We start from the raw sequence: 17700 nt of genomic DNA on the forward strand, positions 1-17700 counted from the left end.
TTCTCCCCCAAAACAAGGGGTGTGTCCCCACTGGGACCTAGAGCTGTGTTCTGAATACAGTCCCCTCTGCAGAGGAGAGCTGTGTTCTGAGTACAGTCCTCTCTGGGAACAAGAGTTGCCATCGCACTACCCCTGGGAACAAGGGGTGTGTGCTGAATAGTGTCCCTTCTGGGAACATGAGATGTGTTATGAGTATCCTCCCCTCCGCAAACAAGGGGTGTGTCATGTATACTGTCTCCTCTGGAAACAAGAGGTGTGCCTGAATACTGTCCCCTGCAGAAACAAGGGGTGTGTCATGAATTGTGGTCCGCCAGAAACAAGAGGTGTTCTGAATACCGTCCCCCGAAACAAGAGGTGTGTTTCGAACAGTGTTCCCTCCAGAAAGAAGGGGCGTGTCATCAATAGTAGTCTGCCTGGAAACTGTAGGTGTGTTATGAATAGTTAGTACTCCTGGGAACAAGGGGTGTGCGTTGAATACTGTCCAGTCTGGGAAGAAGGGGTGTGTCCTGAATACTGTCCCCTCTGGAAACAAGGGGTGTGTCCTGAATACTGTCCCTTCTGGGAACATGAGATGCTTTATGAATACCCTGCCCTCTGGAAACAAGGGAGGATCCCTTGAATACTGTCCCCCAGAAACAAGAGGTGTGTCATCAATAGTACTCCTCGTGGGAACAAGGGGTGTGCGCTAAATACTGTCCCCTCTGGAAACAAGGGGTGTGTCCTGGGAACATGAGCTGTATCAGCAATAGTATTACCTCTGGGAACAAGGGGTGTGTGTCCCTTCTGGAAACACGAGATGTGTTATGAGTACCCTGCCCTACGGAAACAAGAGGTGTGTCAGGAAGACTGTCCCCTCTGGAAACAAGAGGTGTCCTTGAATACTGTCCCCTGCAGAAATAAGGGGTGTGTCATGAATTGTAGTCCTCCTGGAAACCAAGGGTGTGACTTGAATTGTGATTTCCGCCCCCCCCCCCGAAACAAGAGGTGTGTCCTGCATACTGTCCCCTCTGGAAACAGCAGGTGTGACATGAATACTGTCCCCCTCCCGAAATAAGATGTGCGACATCAATAGTAGTCCTCCGGGGCACAAGCGGTGTGCGCTGAATAGTGTTCCCTCTGGAAACAAGAGCTGTGTCATCAATAGTACTGCTCCTGGGAACAAGACGTGAGTTCTCAATACTAGTCCCCTGTGAAAAGGAGAGGTGTGTCACAAATTCTGTCCCCTCCAGAAATAAAGGGAGTCTTATCAATAGTACTTGTCGTGGAAACAAGAGGTGAGTCACAAATTATGTCCCCACTGGAAACAAGAGGTGTGACATGAATACTGTCTCCCCCAGAAACAAGAGGTGTGTCATCAATAGCACTCCTCCCGGGAATAAGGGGTGTGTGCTAAATAGTGTCCCCTCTGGGAACAAGAGGTGTGTCAAGTATCAGGGGGTAGCCGTGTTAGTCTGTATCTACAAAAACAACTAAGAGTCTGGTGGCACCTTAAAGACTAACAGATTTATTTGGGCATAAGCTTTCGTGAGTAAAAACCTCACTTCTCCCCTCTGGAAACAAGAGTTGTGTCCTGAATACTGTCCACTCCAGAAACAAGAGGTGTGTAATGAATACTGACCCTACATAAACAAGAGGTGTTATCATCAGTAGTATTCCTCGTGGGAACACGAGATGTGTCCTGAATACTGTCCTGTTATGAAACAAGGGTGTTTCTCGCCCTTATGGCTTGTAGAAAGTAATATTAAAAGTGATGGCGCATGGCTCCCTGGTGTCCTCTGTTCCAGTGCCCCTGCTCTTGCCCCCTCCCTACACTTGGAGCAGCCCCTGGCCAAGCTGGTCCTGAGAACCTCTTGTCTGCTGTGCAGAGGGCAGGGGCTGATGTTGGGGTGTCACAATCCTACTGCCTTTGTACCTGGTCTTTGCTGAGCTGGGGCGGGGGGGACACGAGTCTGTGATGTTGCCTCTGGGTCATGAGTGGGCGATGCTGAGTGCTGCTGATGGACTGAACAAGCCTTCTGATTAGTGAGGTCTCTGCTTAAAGTGAGAGTGTGCTGTCTCTCGCTCCCCGAACACGCACAGCCTCTCTCGCTCACATACACACTTGTACTGTTGTTGTTATGACTTCCTTTGAAAGAATAAAATTGCAGAGACTATATGTGCATGGTGCATTTCAAAGTTTAAGGATTACAGTGCTGTTAGTTTACATTTTTCTGTGGTCTGTGCATTTCTTAATTTTACTACTCAAAGAATTAAAGTTAAGATAGAAATGAGGTCTAAAATGCCTAACCTGTCCTGGCTGGCATAATTGTCATTCATTATTTAAAATAACAATGATAAAGCACAATATGATGATAAAAGTCAGACAACCAAATAATAGTATCCTGCTAGAACATAAATTCTGCTTCTACTCACAACTTTAGACACTGCAGCTGAAGGTTGCTTATTTTCAAATTGTTAAGGTATTTTACAGATATCACTACAAATACACTTGTATGAACATAAATGTGGTTTCATGTATGATACTAATAGCCATGATTGAATCAAATGTTAGTGAGTCATGTACATGATTTTGATTGGTAAACATAAATGCAAAAATATGTAGATAAATAAATTTCCATTCTTAATAAAAGAGAAAACAAGACATTAATCATGTATTTTTTTTAGTGAATGTTTTTTCATTGCGCTATGAAGCATTTACTTAATTTTGACTAGATAATGGCAATAATACAGAGTGTGTGTTAAAGAAACTCTGCTTAAAATCTGCTTATTTTCTCAATTTGTATATACACTGCTACCTTGATATAACGCAACCTGATATAACATGAATTTGGATATACTGTGGTAAAGCAGTGCGCGGGGCGGGAGGGGCGGGGCTGTGCAGTCCGCTGGATCAAAGCAAGTTCAATATAACATGGTTTCAGCTATAACGTGGTAAGATTTTTTTTGGCTCCTGAGGACAGCGTTATATTGAGGTAGAGGTATAGCTGTACTAAAGATAGTGTACAAAATATCAAACTTGTGTTTCTGATATCTGTGTTAAAGCTCCAGAACTGACACCCTGAGGCTTGGGAGTGGGAATGTCTTGCTGTATTATCTCCTGATTGTTCTAAACTTACATATATACAAACTCCAATTAAAGCCACATTTTCCGTTTATATTTTTTTATTTATTTTTCAATATAAGAATTAGGATTTAGCTGACAGGAACACTGTATTTAAGTTATTATGTGCAAGAAACCTGAAGTTTTCAGTTGCTCAAATAGCCCCAGGAATCATAATTAAAATTGCCTTCCCCCCCAAATATGAAATGTTGCCTCTGGTGAGCCACAGGTGGCAAGAGGGCTGTGGGCTTTGGCAAGTTGCAACCCCCTGTGTGACAGCATGAAGTTGGCCTTGAGCTGCATGATGGGTGCCAGGCACCACAAGCTGCAGAAGCAGTGGATGTGTAAGGGTGGCAATGTGCTATGCTATGCTTGGGGGTGTTGCCTTAAGACAGAGGTGGGCAAACTATGGCCTGTGGGCCACATCCAGGCCATGGGACCCTCCTGCCTGGCCGCTGAGCTCCAGGCCTGGGAGGCTAGCCCCGGCCCCTCCCCTGCTGTCCCCCCTCCCCCACGGCCTCAGCTTGCCCTGCTGCTGATGCAATGCTCTGGGTGGCCAGCCACTGGTGCTCCAGGCAGCATGGTAAGGGGTCAGGGGGGTTGGATAGAAGGCAGGGGAGTTCAGGGTGGTGAGGAGGGGGTGTGGATAGGGGTTGGGGTGGTCAGAGGATGGGGAACGGGGGTTGAATGGGGGCAGGGGTCTGTGGGGCAATCAGGAACGAGGGGGGGTTGGATGGAGCAGCAGGGGGCAGTCAGGGGACAGGGAAAAGGGGTGATTGGATGGGGCAGGGGTCTGGGGGGCAGTCAGGAAGGAGGGGGGTTGGATGGGGCATTGGGGGGGGTTTCTGGGGGTGGTCAGGGGACATGGAGTCGGGGGGGGTGGATGGGGCAGGGGTCCTGGGGGGCTGTCAGGGAATGGGGGGGTTGGATGGGACAGGAGTTCTGGGGGTGGACTATCAGGGGGCCACACTCCCCTCCCCTAACTGACCCTCCATACAATTTCCAAAACACCATGTGGCTGTCAGGCCAAAAAGTTTGCCTGCCCCTGCCTTAAGAGCTGGGTGCCTACCTGACAGCCAGTGTTCTCTGGCTGCCCATACAGTGCTTAATTTGTGCCAGGGTAGAGCTATGTGACCTTTGTCTATGTAAATTAAGCACTTGGAGGAGGCAGAGGGGCATGCAGGGAATGGGGGAAGGTAGCCCGGGAGCAAAGTACAAGTTTGCACAGGTTACCATTTTCCGTAAAGTTGGTCATGGGGATGGTGCAGTGTCTCTGGCCTGTGTCAGCTGCCTGGGCAGCTTGACAGGGAGTGATACTGCCCTCCATCTTCAGCGTGAGGCTCTAGGTGTGCCCTCGAACACCAGCCAAGTAATCTTTCCATTACCTCCCAAATACCGTCTCACAGTACAAACAAATCCCTCCAGGACTGTTGAGATACCTCTTTCAGCAGCCCCCAACTGCACCTACTGTGGAGTCCCCTCTTCCCTCTAGGTAGAATTTTCTTTTTAGGAACCTAAAATATGGTAATTATAGTTTGTCTTCTATAAATTTTTATTGTAAGAAGGGAGGCTGATTAATACATCACAATGAATAGTCCTTGCTACTGCTAAGCTAGGAATGAACTAAAGGGTTTCTGGGTTGCCTGAGTCTGTATTTATAGCTGCCTTTGGCTTCTAAGGCATGCTGGGAAATGGAGGGGGTGGAGCTTAGGCAGTATATGAGCTGGGGTCTTGGCCCTGGAAGTCATTCGGCTTTGTGTTGGTCTAAAGAGATGTGCATAGGTGTGGGTGTTTATAGTCATGGTGAGTATTGATATGGGGTAACAATTACATGTATTTGTGGTTAGTGTATTGTTTTTCTGTCCTTATTTCTGTGTAATGTGCTTTTTTTCATTTCAGCTTGTTTATAGTGTGTTTGATTTATGTGTTATCATTTGTATTTTCATTGGGAGGGAACACATTGGGGGCTGTTTCTGATAGAGCTTCTGTTAAACACACATATCTAGTACTGGTAGCATGTCCATGGTGGTGGACTGTTGTAGAAGAATAGCAGTTTTCTGTTTGGGTTAGGTGGGGACTAGTCTGAGGAGATTGTAATATTTAGTAAGTGTTTCTTCTCTTAACCTTCTGTATTTTCTTTTACTCAGTTGTCTAGAGCCCTGTGAGTTGAGTTTATAAGCCATGTTTGCAGGCAAGCTTTCTTTATATTTGCAGCTGTGTCCAGATCCGGTATCGAGTTGTATTGTGATGTGAAGGGTTGTGAATATTTTTCTCTTTGTCTGCCATGCTGGCGCTGTATGTTTGTGAGTGATTTCAATGTATGGGCGTGAAGGCCTGTCTACTGAGGTGAAGGGGATCTTGAGACGGGGAGCTCCTGTCCAATTTCCAAAGATAAGTATATGCCAAAGGGTTTGATGGTCAGAAGCGTTTGTGATGTTGAGCCTCTTTCTTTACTTATGGGAGTTCTCTAAAGTCTGCCCATTCTTAATGGTTCTGTGAGGGATGGGTGGGAGCTTGTTGTATGGAGGGAGCGTGTGTTTCCCCTGAGGGAAGGTTGATTGCTGGCAGAGTGGCCTGTCTGTAACTAGAGATGCTCCTTTCTCAGTTCTTCTCTCTTACACAGCACTGGGTTTGCATCACAGGTCACAACTTCATCCTTGTGTTCTCCTCTACATGGTTGTGGTTTTCTGAGGAGGATGTGAGCATCCTAGTTAGTGATGGGCCCCTGTGGTGTAGGGAAAGGGGGAGGGCCACGAGTATGTAGAAGCATAGCTTTTTTCTGTGTGGATGAGTGTTTGGGGTGGGGTTCTCTGAGGGGGGTGTAATGTGTAGTAGGTGTTCTCGCTCAAGGAAGCAGTATGTAGGTGAGGTCATCTTTCATATTATGGTGTTGGGAGCTTTATGAGTAGACTTTATAACTGAGATTTTAAGTCAAACTTTGTTTTTATTTGCAGATGTGTCCAGATCTGGTACCGAATAGTCTTATTCTGTGGAGGGTCATGACTACTTCTCTTTGACTGTCATGACACTGCTGTATGGATGTGGATGTATGGCAGTGAAGGCCTGTGTAGAAAGGAAAAGAAGAGCTTGAGAGTGGGAGTGGCCATCAAAGCTAAGTATTTGCTGAAGGGTTTGATGGTCAGAAGTACTTGTGCTGTTGAGGCTCCTTGTTTAGGGATCGGAGTCCTCTAAACTCTGCCTGTTCTTAATGGGCACGTGAGGGGTGGGTGGGAGCTTGTTGTATGGAGGGAGTGTGTGTTTCCCGTGAGGGAAGGTTGATTGCTGTCAGAGTGACCTGTCTGTAACTAGAGATGCTCCATTCTCAGTTGTCCCCTCTTACACAGCACTGGGTTTGCATGACAGCTCACCACTTCATCTCTTGTCTGTCTTCTACATGGTTGTGGTTTTCCGAGGAGGATGTGAGCATCCTAGTTAGCGATGGGTCCCTGTTTTGGTGGGACACGGGGAGGACCAGCAATACGTGGATGAGAGTGTCTGGGGTGGGGGTGGGGCTTCTCTGAGTGGGGGTGTAATGTGTAGTAGATGTTCCTTCTCTTCAGGAAGTAGTATGCAGATGAAGTCATCTTTTGTATTGTGTAGTTGGGAGTTTTGTGAGTAGGTTTTCAGTCAAGCTTTCTTTGTATTTGCAGATGTGTCCAGATCTGGTACTGTGGGGCGTGACTACTTTTCTTTGACTGTCTAGGCATTGCTGTATGGATGTTGACATATGGGAGCGAAGGCCTGTGTAGAAAGGAAAAGAACATCTTGTGAGCGGGAGTGGCCATCAAAGTTAAGTATCTGTTGAGGAGTTTGATGGTCAGAAGTATTTGTGCTGTTGAGGCTTCTTGTTTATGGATGGGAGTCCTCTAAACTGTGCTTATTCTTAATGGGCATGTGAGGGAGCTCACTGTATGAATAGAGTGTGTTTCCCCTGGAGGAATGCTGATTGCTGGCAGATTTTTTCTGTCTAACTAGAGATGCTCTGTTCTCAGGTCTTCTCTCTTACATGGCACTGGGTTTGCATGACAGGTCACCACTACCTCCTTTGTCCATCTTATACATGGTGGTGGTTTTCTGAGGAGGATGTGAGCATCCTAGTTAGCGATGTCTCCCTGTGGCAGAGGGAAAGGGGGAGGGCCATCAGTATTGTATAAGTGTAGCCATTTTCCATGTGGATGAGTGTGTTCTCTGAGGGGGGTGTAATGTGTAGTAGGTGTTCCCTCTCAAGTAAGCAGTATGCAGATGAGGTCATCTTTCATATTGTATAGTTGGGAGCTTTGTGAGTAGGTTTTCAGTCAAGCTTTGTTTGTATTTGCAGGTGCATTCATATCTGGTACTGCGTCACCTCGTTCCATGGAGGGTTGTGACTAGTTCTATCTTCGTCTGTTGTGGCATAGCTGTATGTCTGCGTTGGATGGATGCCAATGTATGGGAGCGAAGGCCTGTGTACAAAGGAAAAGGAGATTGGGAGTGGCTGTCAAAGTTAAGTATCTGCCTAAGTGTTTGATGGTCAGAAGTATTTGTGCTGTTGAGGCTTCTTGTTTAGGGATGGGAGTCCTCTAAAGTCTGCTCCATCTTAACGGTTGTATGAGGGAGCTCATTGTATGGTGGGAGTGTGTGTTTTCCCTGTAACTAGAGATGCTCCATTCTCAGTTCTTCTCTCTTACAGGGCACTGGGTTTGCATCACTGGTCACCACTACCTTGTTTGTCTGTCTTCTATTGGGTGTTGGTTTTCTGAGGAGGATGTGAGCATTCTAGTTACTGATGGGGCCCCTGTCATGGGGGGGAAAGGGCCATGAGTATTGTGTAAATTGTGAGTATTTTGCATGTTCATTTTAATTGTATAGAAGTAGTTGGTTGTTGCTTCATTGTAGGTATAGGTGTGCTGGGGCTCTTTTGGGGTGTTGAATAGGTCAGTTTAGCAAAGGGAGTGTGGTATTGTGCTGTTGTGGCATTTAGCAATCATGTGGCATTTATTGTTTGTGTGCCACAGGGGGATCTGAGTCCAGAACTGAGGGAATGGGCTGTGGTAAGTGCGCCCTGTTTGGTTTACATGGTTCCTGGTAATGGTAGTGCCAGTGGGAGCAGAGGAACTGCTTGCATCCATGAGGTAAGTGTTAAGTTTGAGCTTTTAGTGTGCTACTGTTGATGGGAGTGTGGTCTTTGCTGGGTTAGGTGAGGTGGGCTTATTATGAATGGGTTCTTCACCATTTTTTTGTGTGTGAGACAACAGGTGGAGAAGACAACATTTGGGTTAAGTTGTTGCTTGTTCTCTAGAAGAAGGTTGGACTTTGGTGGGTGGTTAGTGAGGGTGTTGTCATGTGTGCCCTAAAATGTTGAGTATTTTCCTTTGAATATATTGCAGATGTGTGATATTGGTGTGGAGATGTGTTGATATTCTTTGGGCAAGGGGTAGTGGTGGTGAGGAGAGTGTGGAAAATATGTAACGGGACTGAGAGTTGCAATACTAGGTAGGGGGAAGGGATCTCATGATATGTGATTCCTGTTACTGTAGATGGTTTGTTGAAGAAATAGGGTGGGATGTGTTGCATCATCTGTGGGTTTGATGGTGAGTACTCGTTGGATTATTATTTTGTGTTTTGCAGGTACTTAAGAGGCTTTGGGAGGTGCAGTTTGTGAAAGAATGTCGTGCAAGGTGTGTGTAAGTACTTTTACGGTGTGAAGTCCTGGTGATTGGAATGTATACTCTTTCTCTACTCACCATTGGTGTTTTCTGAGGAAGTGAGCATTTTAGTTAGGCATGGTGATTGGAATGATAAATGCAAGGGAAAGGGGCAGTAGTGTAGTGTGGAAAGTATGTGCTTGAGGCATGTGCTTCCACACCACATTGCTAAATTTCCTTTAAAAAAGAGGAGGAAAGTATGATAGCAGCGTGGCAATATGATTTTTACTTTTTGGGTTGTTTTCTGCTCACTTACTGAGCAGCAGTGGAGGATCTGAGTCTTGCCTGTTCCTGAGATGACGTGGAAATTGACACAAGTTTGGATAGAAGATAGATGTGAGGCTAGACCTGGTGGGGAAAAAGAGTGAGTATCTGGTTTTATTTTTCTGTATTGTGTGGTGTGGTACTGTGTGGTGTTCTTTAAAAGTATTGCTCATATGTGATGCGTGTATGTGGATGCACATGTTGGGGTGCCAGTGTCAGTATCCTGTAAAAGAAGGTGTCACGGTGTATGTTTTATTTCACATGGTGGTGTTGCATTTGTTTGTAGGGGGATGGAAAAGTGATGCTGAAATAGGTGCCGGTTGCATAATTGCAGATGGTTTGAGATAGTCTTCATGGTGTCGATTGGTGTGCAGTGTGAGCGTTGTTAAATTTTTTTGTCATTGTAGGTTCTGTGTGAAGATGGGGGTCCAATTTGCCAAAGAACCAGTGAAGTTGAAGTATGGCTGTGGGGGACATGAAGTACTTGTTTCCTGGAATGGAAGTTAATTTGATGTTAAGTATGGTTATTGATCATGTTTTTTTGTTGGTCTGTTTGATGTTGGAGATGGGAAATGTGTTTCACTGGATGCATGTCAATGGGAATCTCACGTGCTTTTGTTGTGTTTGTTTTAGAAACTGAGATGTTTAGTATTTGTTCTGTGGATGTTGAACGTGTGCATCTTTTTTCTCATTCTCATAGGAAGCTATTTCCATCTGTGCAGTCAGAAGGTATCAGTGTCAGCGGAGAAGACTTTGGTGTGCTTTGTTTGGAAGAATTGGGCTTAGATTGTATATGTTTTGGGTTGCGATGTGAAGTGTCGTCTGTTTGATGGCTAGAATGTAGTGGAGCAGCGGGGCTAGTGTCACTGTGTTCTGGTAGATACCAGAGCTACTGCTATCATGAAATGGCATTATTGTCATTTCTGCTATCCCAATTGGAGAGGTTGGGTTCATTTGCTTGGTCAGTTATGTGAAGTAGTTCCTGTAATTACTTGGACAAAATCTAACGTACTTTTGAAAGGAGTGGCTTGTTTGTCACTTGGAATGTTCTAGCCATCAAAGTTGCAAGAGGACACTGTTATGGGTTGTATCATTCTTTGGGCATTCTGAAGTGTTTGTCAATTGTCTTCATATTGTTGCGTATGCTGTATTTGTAGAGTTGTAATGTATAGGTTGGGGTGTGGTTAGATGACTCATTTTGTCATCCACATTGTTGCCTGCTAAATCACTGCAGTGATTTTGAAACCATGGTGCAGTGCAGTCAAACAGCTGGAAGGCTGACATTGTTACAAATTTGTCAGCCTTTTGGCTGTTTAGCTGCACTGCACCATGGTTGGGACTGTCCCGGACAGTCTTTGACTTAACTTTTCACATGTGGAGGTGCTATAGAGGGAGCATGCTGGCCAGCTGCTAGGTGAGGTATGGTCAAGTCCCAGTCCCACATCTCACAATAGATTCAAGGTTTTGTACAGGTGATGGGTGATGTTTTGAAGCATATGGAAATTAAATGCCAGTGTTGCTTTTGGTATATGGTAATTGTGGTGTTATGTAATGATTATATGAATGTATGTGAAATAAAACATTGTCCAGTACTGCACACACATTCAGTGACAGTGTCCAATTTTTGCAAGCTGTTTACAGTAATGAATGCCTCGTTGAATAAATGAAGCACTGTGTTGCCAAACAAAGAATCTGTCTTCCTGTGTTTTGGTGTGTTGTTCTGATCTTACATAGCTGTGAACCAAGTTGTGAAAATTGTGTGTCCAATTGGGGCAAGCCTGTGTTTGGGTGGGAGGGTTTGCAGAAATGGCAGGTAATGTATCTTAGGGTTGTTGGGGGTTAGGGTTGTTGGGGGTTAGGGTTGTTGGGGGTTAGGGTTAGGGTTGTTGGGGGTTAGGGTTGTTGGGGGTTAGGGTTAGGGTTGTTGGGGGTTAGGGTTAGGGTTGTTGGGGGTTAGGGTTGTTGGGGGTTAGGGTTAGGGTTGTTGGGGGTTAGGGTTGTTGGGGGTTAGGGTTAGGGTTGTTGGGGGTTAGGGTTGTTGGGGGTTAGGGTTAGGGTTGTTGGGGGTTAGGGTTGTTGGGGGTTAGGGTTGTTGGGGGTTAGGGTTAGGGTTGTTGGGGGTTAGGGTTGTTGGGGGTTAGGGTTAGGGTTGTTGGGGGTTAGGGTTGTTGGGGGTTAGGGTTAGGGTTGTTGGGGGTTAGGGTTAGGGTTGTTGGGGGTTAGGGTTGTTGGGGGTTAGGGTTAGGGTTGTTGGGGGTTAGGGTTGTTGGGGGTTAGGGTTAGGGTTGTTGGGGGTTAGGGTTGTTGGGGGTTAGGGTTAGGGTTGTTGGGGGTTAGGGTTAGGGTTGTTGGGGGTTAGGGTTGTTGGGGGTTAGGGTTAGGGTTGTTGGGGGTTAGGGTTGTTGGGGGTTAGGGTTAGGGTTGTTGGGGGTTAGGGTTGTTGGGGGTTAGGGTTGTTGGGGGTTAGGGTTAGGGTTGTTGGGGGTTAGGGTTGTTGGGGGTTAGGGTTAGGGTTGTTGGGGGTTAGGGTTGTTGGGGGTTAGGGTTAGGGTTGTTGGGGGTTAGGGTTGTTGGGGGTTAGGGTTAGGGTTGTTGGGGGTTAGGGTTGTTGGGGGTTAGGGTTAGGGTTGTTGGGGGTTAGGGTTAGGGTTGTTGGGGGTTAGGGTTGTTGGGGGTTAGGGTTAGGGTTGTTGGGGGTTAGGGTTGTTGGGGGTTAGGGTTAGGGTTGTTGGGGGTTAGGGTTGTTGGGGGTTAGGGTTGTTGGGGGTTAGGGTTAGGGTTGTTGGGGGTTAGGGTTGTTGGGGGTTAGGGTTGTTGGGGGTTAGGGTTGTTGGGGGTTAGGGTTAGGGTTGTTGGGGGTTAGGGTTGTTGGGGGTTAGGGTTAGGGTTGTTGGGGGTTAGGGTTGTTGGGGGTTAGGGTTAGGGTTGTTGGGGGTTAGGGTTAGGGTTGTTGGGGGTTAGGGTTGTTGGGGGTTAGGGTTAGGGTTGTTGGGGGTTAGGGTTGTTGGGGGTTAGGGTTAGGGTTGTTGGGGGTTAGGGTTGTTGGGGGTTAGGGTTGTTGGGGGTTAGGGTTAGGGTTGTTGGGGGTTAGGGTTGTTGGGGGTTAGGGTTGTTGGGGGTTAGGGTTGTTGGGGGTTAGGGTTAGGGTTGTTGGGGGTTAGGGTTGTTGGGGGTTAGGGTTAGGGTTGTTGGGGGTTAGGGTTGTTGGGGGTTAGGGTTAGGGTTGTTGGGGGTTAGGGTTAGGGTTGTTGGGGGTTAGGGTTAGGGTTGTTGGGGGTTAGGGTTGTTGGGGGTTAGGGTTAGGGTTGTTGGGGGTTAGGGTTGTTGGGGGTTAGGGTTAGGGTTGTTGGGGGTTAGGGTTGTTGGGGGTTAGGGTTGTTGGGGGTTAGGGTTAGGGTTGTTGGGGGTTAGGGTTGTTGGGGGTTAGGGTTAGGGTTGTTGGGGGTTAGGGTTGTTGGGGGTTAGGGTTAGGGTTGGGGTTAGGGTTAGGGTTAGGGTTAGGGTTAGGGTTAGGGTTAGGGTTAGGGTTAGGGTTAGGGTTAGGGTTAGGGTTAGGGTTAGGGTTAGGGTTAGGGTTAGGGTTAGGGTTAGGGTTAGGGTTAGGGTTAGGGTTAGGGTTAGGGTTAGGGTTAGGGTTAGGGTTAGGGTTAGGGTTAGGGTTAGGGTTAGGGTTAGGGTTAGGGTTAGGGTTAGGGTTAGGGTTAGGGTTAGGGTTAGGGTTAGGGTTAGGGTTAGGGTTAGGGTTAGGGTTAGGGTTAGGGTTAGGGTTAGGGTTAGGGTTAGGGTTAGGGTTAGGGTTAGGGTTAGGGTTAGGGTTAGGGTTAGGGTTAGGGTTAGGGTTAGGGTTAGGGTTAGGGTTAGGGTTAGGGTTAGGGTTAGGGTTAGGGTTAGGGTTAGGGTTAGGGTTAGGGTTAGGGTTAGGGTTAGGGTTAGGGTTAGGGTTAGGGTTAGGGTTAGGGTTAGGGTTAGGGTTAGGGTTAGGGTTAGGGTTAGGGTTAGGGTTAGGGTTAGGGTTAGGGTTAGGGTTAGGGTTAGGGTTAGGGTTAGGGTTAGGGTTAGGGTTAGGGTTAGGGTTAGGGTTAGGGTTAGGGTTAGGGTTAGGGTTAGGGTTAGGGTTAGGGTTAGGGTTAGGGTTAGGGTTAGGGTTAGGGTTAGGGTTAGGGTTAGGGTTAGGGTTAGGGTTAGGGTTAGGGTTAGGGTTAGGGTTAGGGTTAGGGTTAGGGTTAGGGTTAGGGTTAGGGTTAGGGTTAGGGTTAGGGTTAGGGTTAGGGTTAGGGTTAGGGTTAGGGTTAGGGTTAGGGTTAGGGTTAGGGTTAGGGTTAGGGTTAGGGTTAGGGTTAGGGTTAGGGTTAGGGTTAGGGTTAGGGTTAGGGTTAGGGTTAGGGTTAGGGTTAGGGTTAGGGTTAGGGTTAGGGTTAGGGTTAGGGTTAGGGTTAGGGTTAGGGTTAGGGTTAGGGTTAGGGTTAGGGTTAGGGTTAGGGTTAGGGTTAGGGTTAGGGTTAGGGTTAGGGTTAGGGTTAGGGTTAGGGTTAGGGTTAGGGTTAGGGTTAGGGTTAGGGTTAGGGTTAGGGTTAGGGTTAGGGTTAGGGTTAGGGTTAGGGTTAGGGTTAGGGTTAGGGTTAGGGTTAGGGTTAGGGTTAGGGTTAGGGTTAGGGTTAGGGTTAGGGTTAGGGTTAGGGTTAGGGTTAGGGTTAGGGTTAGGGTTAGGGTTAGGGTTAGGGTTAGGGTTAGGGTTAGGGTTAGGGTTAGGGTTAGGGTTAGGGTTAGGGTTAGGGTTAGGGTTAGGGTTAGGGTTAGGGTTAGGGTTAGGGTTAGGGTTAGGGTTAGGGTTAGGGTTAGGGTTAGGGTTAGGGTTAGGGTTAGGGTTAGGGTTAGGGTTAGGGTTAGGGTTAGGGTTAGGGTTAGGGTTAGGGTTAGGGTTAGGGTTAGGGTTAGGGTTAGGGTTAGGGTTAGGGTTAGGGTTAGGGTTAGGGTTAGGGTTAGGGTTAGGGTTAGGGTTAGGGTTAGGGTTAGGGTTAGGGTTAGGGTTAGGGTTAGGGTTAGGGTTAGGGTTAGGGTTAGGGTTAGGGTTAGGGTTAGGGTTAGGGTTAGGGTTAGGGTTAGGGTTAGGGTTAGGGTTAGGGTTAGGGTTAGGGTTAGGGTTAGGGTTAGGGTTAGGGTTAGGGTTAGGGTTAGGGTTAGGGTTAGGGTTAGGGTTAGGGTTAGGGTTAGGGTTAGGGTTAGGGTTAGGGTTAGGGTTAGGGTTAGGGTTAGGGTTAGGGTTAGGGTTAGGGTTAGGGTTAGGGTTAGGGTTAGGGTTAGGGTTAGGGTTAGGGTTAGGGTTAGGGTTAGGGTTAGGGTTAGGGTTAGGGTTAGGGTTAGGGTTAGGGTTAGGGTTAGGGTTAGGGTTAGGGTTAGGGTTAGGGTTAGGGTTAGGGTTAGGGTTAGGGTTAGGGTTAGGGTTAGGGTTAGGGTTAGGGTTAGGGTTAGGGTTAGGGTTAGGGTTAGGGTTAGGGTTAGGGTTAGGGTTAGGGTTAGGGTTAGGGTTAGGGTTAGGGTTAGGGTTAGGGTTAGGGTTAGGGTTAGGGTTAGGGTTAGGGTTAGGGTTAGGGTTAGGGTTAGGGTTAGGGTTAGGGTTAGGGTTAGGGTTAGGGTTAGGGTTAGGGTTAGGGTTAGGGTTAGGGTTAGGGTTAGGGTTAGGGTTAGGGTTAGGGTTAGGGTTAGGGTTAGGGTTAGGGTTAGGGTTAGGGTTAGGGTTAGGGTTAGGGTTAGGGTTAGGGTTAGGGTTAGGGTTAGGGTTAGGGTTAGGGTTAGGGTTAGGGTTAGGGTTAGGGTTAGGGTTAGGGTTAGGGTTAGGGTTAGGGTTAGGGTTAGGGTTAGGGTTAGGGTTAGGGTTAGGGTTAGGGTTAGGGTTAGGGTTAGGGTTAGGGTTAGGGTTAGGGTTAGGGTTAGGGTTAGGGTTAGGGTTAGGGTTAGGGTTAGGGTTAGGGTTAGGGTTAGGGTTAGGGTTAGGGTTAGGGTTAGGGTTAGGGTTAGGGTTAGGGTTAGGGTTAGGGTTAGGGTTAGGGTTAGGGTTAGGGTTAGGGTTAGGGTTAGGGTTAGGGTTAGGGTTAGGGTTAGGGTTAGGGTTAGGGTTAGGGTTAGGGTTAGGGTTAGGGTTAGGGTTAGGGTTAGGGTTAGGGTTAGGGTTAGGGTTAGGGTTAGGGTTAGGGTTAGGGTTAGGGTTAGGGTTAGGGTTAGGGTTAGGGTTAGGGTTAGGGTTAGGGTTAGGGTTAGGGTTAGGGTTAGGGTTAGGGTTAGGGTTAGGGTTAGGGTTAGGGTTAGGGTTAGGGTTAGGGTTAGGGTTAGGGTTAGGGTTAGGGTTAGGGTTAGGGTTAGGGTTAGGGTTAGGGTTAGGGTTAGGGTTAGGGTTAGGGTTAGGGTTAGGGTTAGGGTTAGGGTTAGGGTTAGGGTTAGGGTTAGGGTTAGGGTTAGGGTTAGGGTTAGGGTTAGGGTTAGGGTTAGGGTTAGGGTTAGGGTTAGGGTTAGGGTTAGGGTTAGGGTTAGGGTTAGGGTTAGGGTTAGGGTTAGGGTTAGGGTTAGGGTTAGGGTTAGGGTTAGGGTTAGGGTTAGGGTTAGGGTTAGGGTTAGGGTTAGGGTTAGGGTTAGGGTTAGGGTTAGGGTTAGGGTTAGGGTTAGGGTTAGGGTTAGGGTTAGGGTTAGGGTTAGGGTTAGGGTTAGGGTTAGGGTTAGGGTTAGGGTTAGGGTTAGGGTTAGGGTTAGGGTTAGGGTTAGGGTTAGGGTTAGGGTTAGGGTTAGGGTTAGGGTTAGGGTTAGGGTTAGGGTTAGGGTTAGGGTTAGGGTTAGGGTTAGGGTTAGGGTTAGGGTTAGGGTTAGGGTTAGGGTTAGGGTTAGGGTTAGGGTTAGGGTTAGGGTTAGGGTTAGGGTTAGGGTTAGGGTTAGGGTTAGGGTTAGGGTTAGGGTTAGGGTTAGGGTTAGGGTTAGGGTTAGGGTTAGGGTTAGGGTTAGGGTTAGGGTTAGGGTTAGGGTTAGGGTTAGGGTTAGGGTTAGGGTTAGGGTTAGGGTTAGGGTTAGGGTTAGGGTTAGGGTTAGGGTTAGGGTTAGGGTTAGGGTTAGGGTTAGGGTTAGGGTTAGGGTTAGGGTTAGGGTTAGGGTTAGGGTTAGGGTTAGGGTTAGGGTTAGGGTTAGGGTTAGGGTTAGGGTTAGGGTTAGGGTTAGGGTTAGGGTTAGGGTTAGGGTTAGGGTTAGGGTTAGGGTTAGGGTTAGGGTTAGGGTTAGGGTTAGGGTTAGGGTTAGGGTTAGGGTTAGGGTTAGGGTTAGGGTTAGGGTTAGGGTTAGGGTTAGGGTTAGGGTTAGGGTTAGGGTTAGGGTTAGGGTTAGGGTTAGGGTTAGGGTTAGGGTTAGGGTTAGGGTTAGGGTTAGGGTTAGGGTTAGGGTTAGGGTTAGGGTTAGGGTTAGGGTTAGGGTTAGGGTTAGGGTTAGGGTTAGGGTTAGGGTTAGGGTTAGGGTTAGGGTTAGGGTTAGGGTTAGGGTTAGGGTTAGGGTTAGGGTTAGGGTTAGGGTTAGGGTTAGGGTTAGGGTTAGGGTTAGGGTTAGGGTTAGGGTTAGGGTTAGGGTTAGGGTTAGGGTTAGGGTTAGGGTTAGGGTTAGGGTTAGGGTTAGGGTTAGGGTTAGGGTTAGGGTTAGGGTTAGGGTTAGGGTTAGGGTTAGGGTTAGGGTTAGGGTTAGGGTTAGGGTTAGGGTTAGGGTTAGGGTTAGGGTTAGGGTTAGGGTTAGGGTTAGGGTTAGGGTTAGGGTTAGGGTTAGGGTTAGGGTTAGGGTTAGGGTTAGGGTTAGGGTTAGGGTTAGGGTTAGGGTTAGGGTTAGGGTTAGGGTTAGGGTTAGGGTTAGGGTTAGGGTTAGGGTTAGGGTTAGGGTTAGGGTTAGGGTTAGGGTTAGGGTTAGGGTTAGGGTTAGGGTTAGGGTTAGGGTTAGGGTTAGGGTTAGGGTTAGGGTTAGGGTTAGGGTTAGGGTTAGGGTTAGGGTTAGGGTTAGGGTTAGGGTTAGGGTTAGGGTTAGGGTTAGGGTTAGGGTTAGGGTTAGGGTTAGGGTTAGGGTTAGGGTTAGGGTTAGGGTTAGGGTTAGGGTTAGGGTTAGGGTTAGGGTTAGGGTTAGGGTTAGGGTTAGGGTTAGGGTTAGGGTTAGGGTTAGGGTTAGGGTTAGGGTTAGGGTTAGGGTTAGGGTTAGGGTTAGGGTTAGGGTTAGGGTTAGGGTTAGGGTTAGGGTTAGGGTTAGGGTTAGGGTTAGGGTTAGGGTTAGGGTTAGGGTTAGGGTTAGGGTTAGGGTTAGGGTTAGGGTTAGGGTTAGGGTTAGGGTTAGGGTTAGGGTTAGGGTTAGGGTTAGGGTTAGGGTTAGGGTTAGGGTTAGGGTTAGGGTTAGGGTTAGGGTTAGGGTTAGGGTTAGGGTTAGGGTTAGGGTTAGGGTTAGGGTTAGGGTTAGGGTTAGGGTTAGGGTTAGGGTTAGGGTTAGGGTTAGGGTTAGGGTTAGGGTTAGGGTTAGGGTTAGGGTTAGGGTTAGGGTTAGGGTTAGGGTTAGGGTTAGGGTTAGGGTTAGGGTTAGGGTTAGGGTTAGGGTTAGGGTTAGGGTTAGGGTTAGGGTTAGGGTTAGGGTTAGGGTTAGGGTTAGGGTTAGGGT

General features: G+C 47.7%; 1 long non-coding RNA gene across 1 annotated transcript; it reads left to right on the top strand.

Annotated features, from left to right (window-relative positions):
- Positions 1 to 7764: 7764 nt before the first annotated feature.
- Positions 7765 to 8763, top strand: LOC128826207 (uncharacterized). The gene is made up of 3 exons (XR_008442817.1): positions 7765 to 7914; positions 8095 to 8211; positions 8708 to 8763. It is a non-coding gene; the product is annotated as an uncharacterized LOC128826207 (long non-coding RNA).
- The last annotated feature ends 8937 nt before the right edge of the window (positions 8764 to 17700 follow it).

This window comes from Malaclemys terrapin, chromosome 19 (genome assembly GCF_027887155.1).
Source record: "Malaclemys terrapin pileata isolate rMalTer1 chromosome 19, rMalTer1.hap1, whole genome shotgun sequence".
NCBI lineage: Eukaryota > Metazoa > Chordata > Testudines > Emydidae > Malaclemys > Malaclemys terrapin.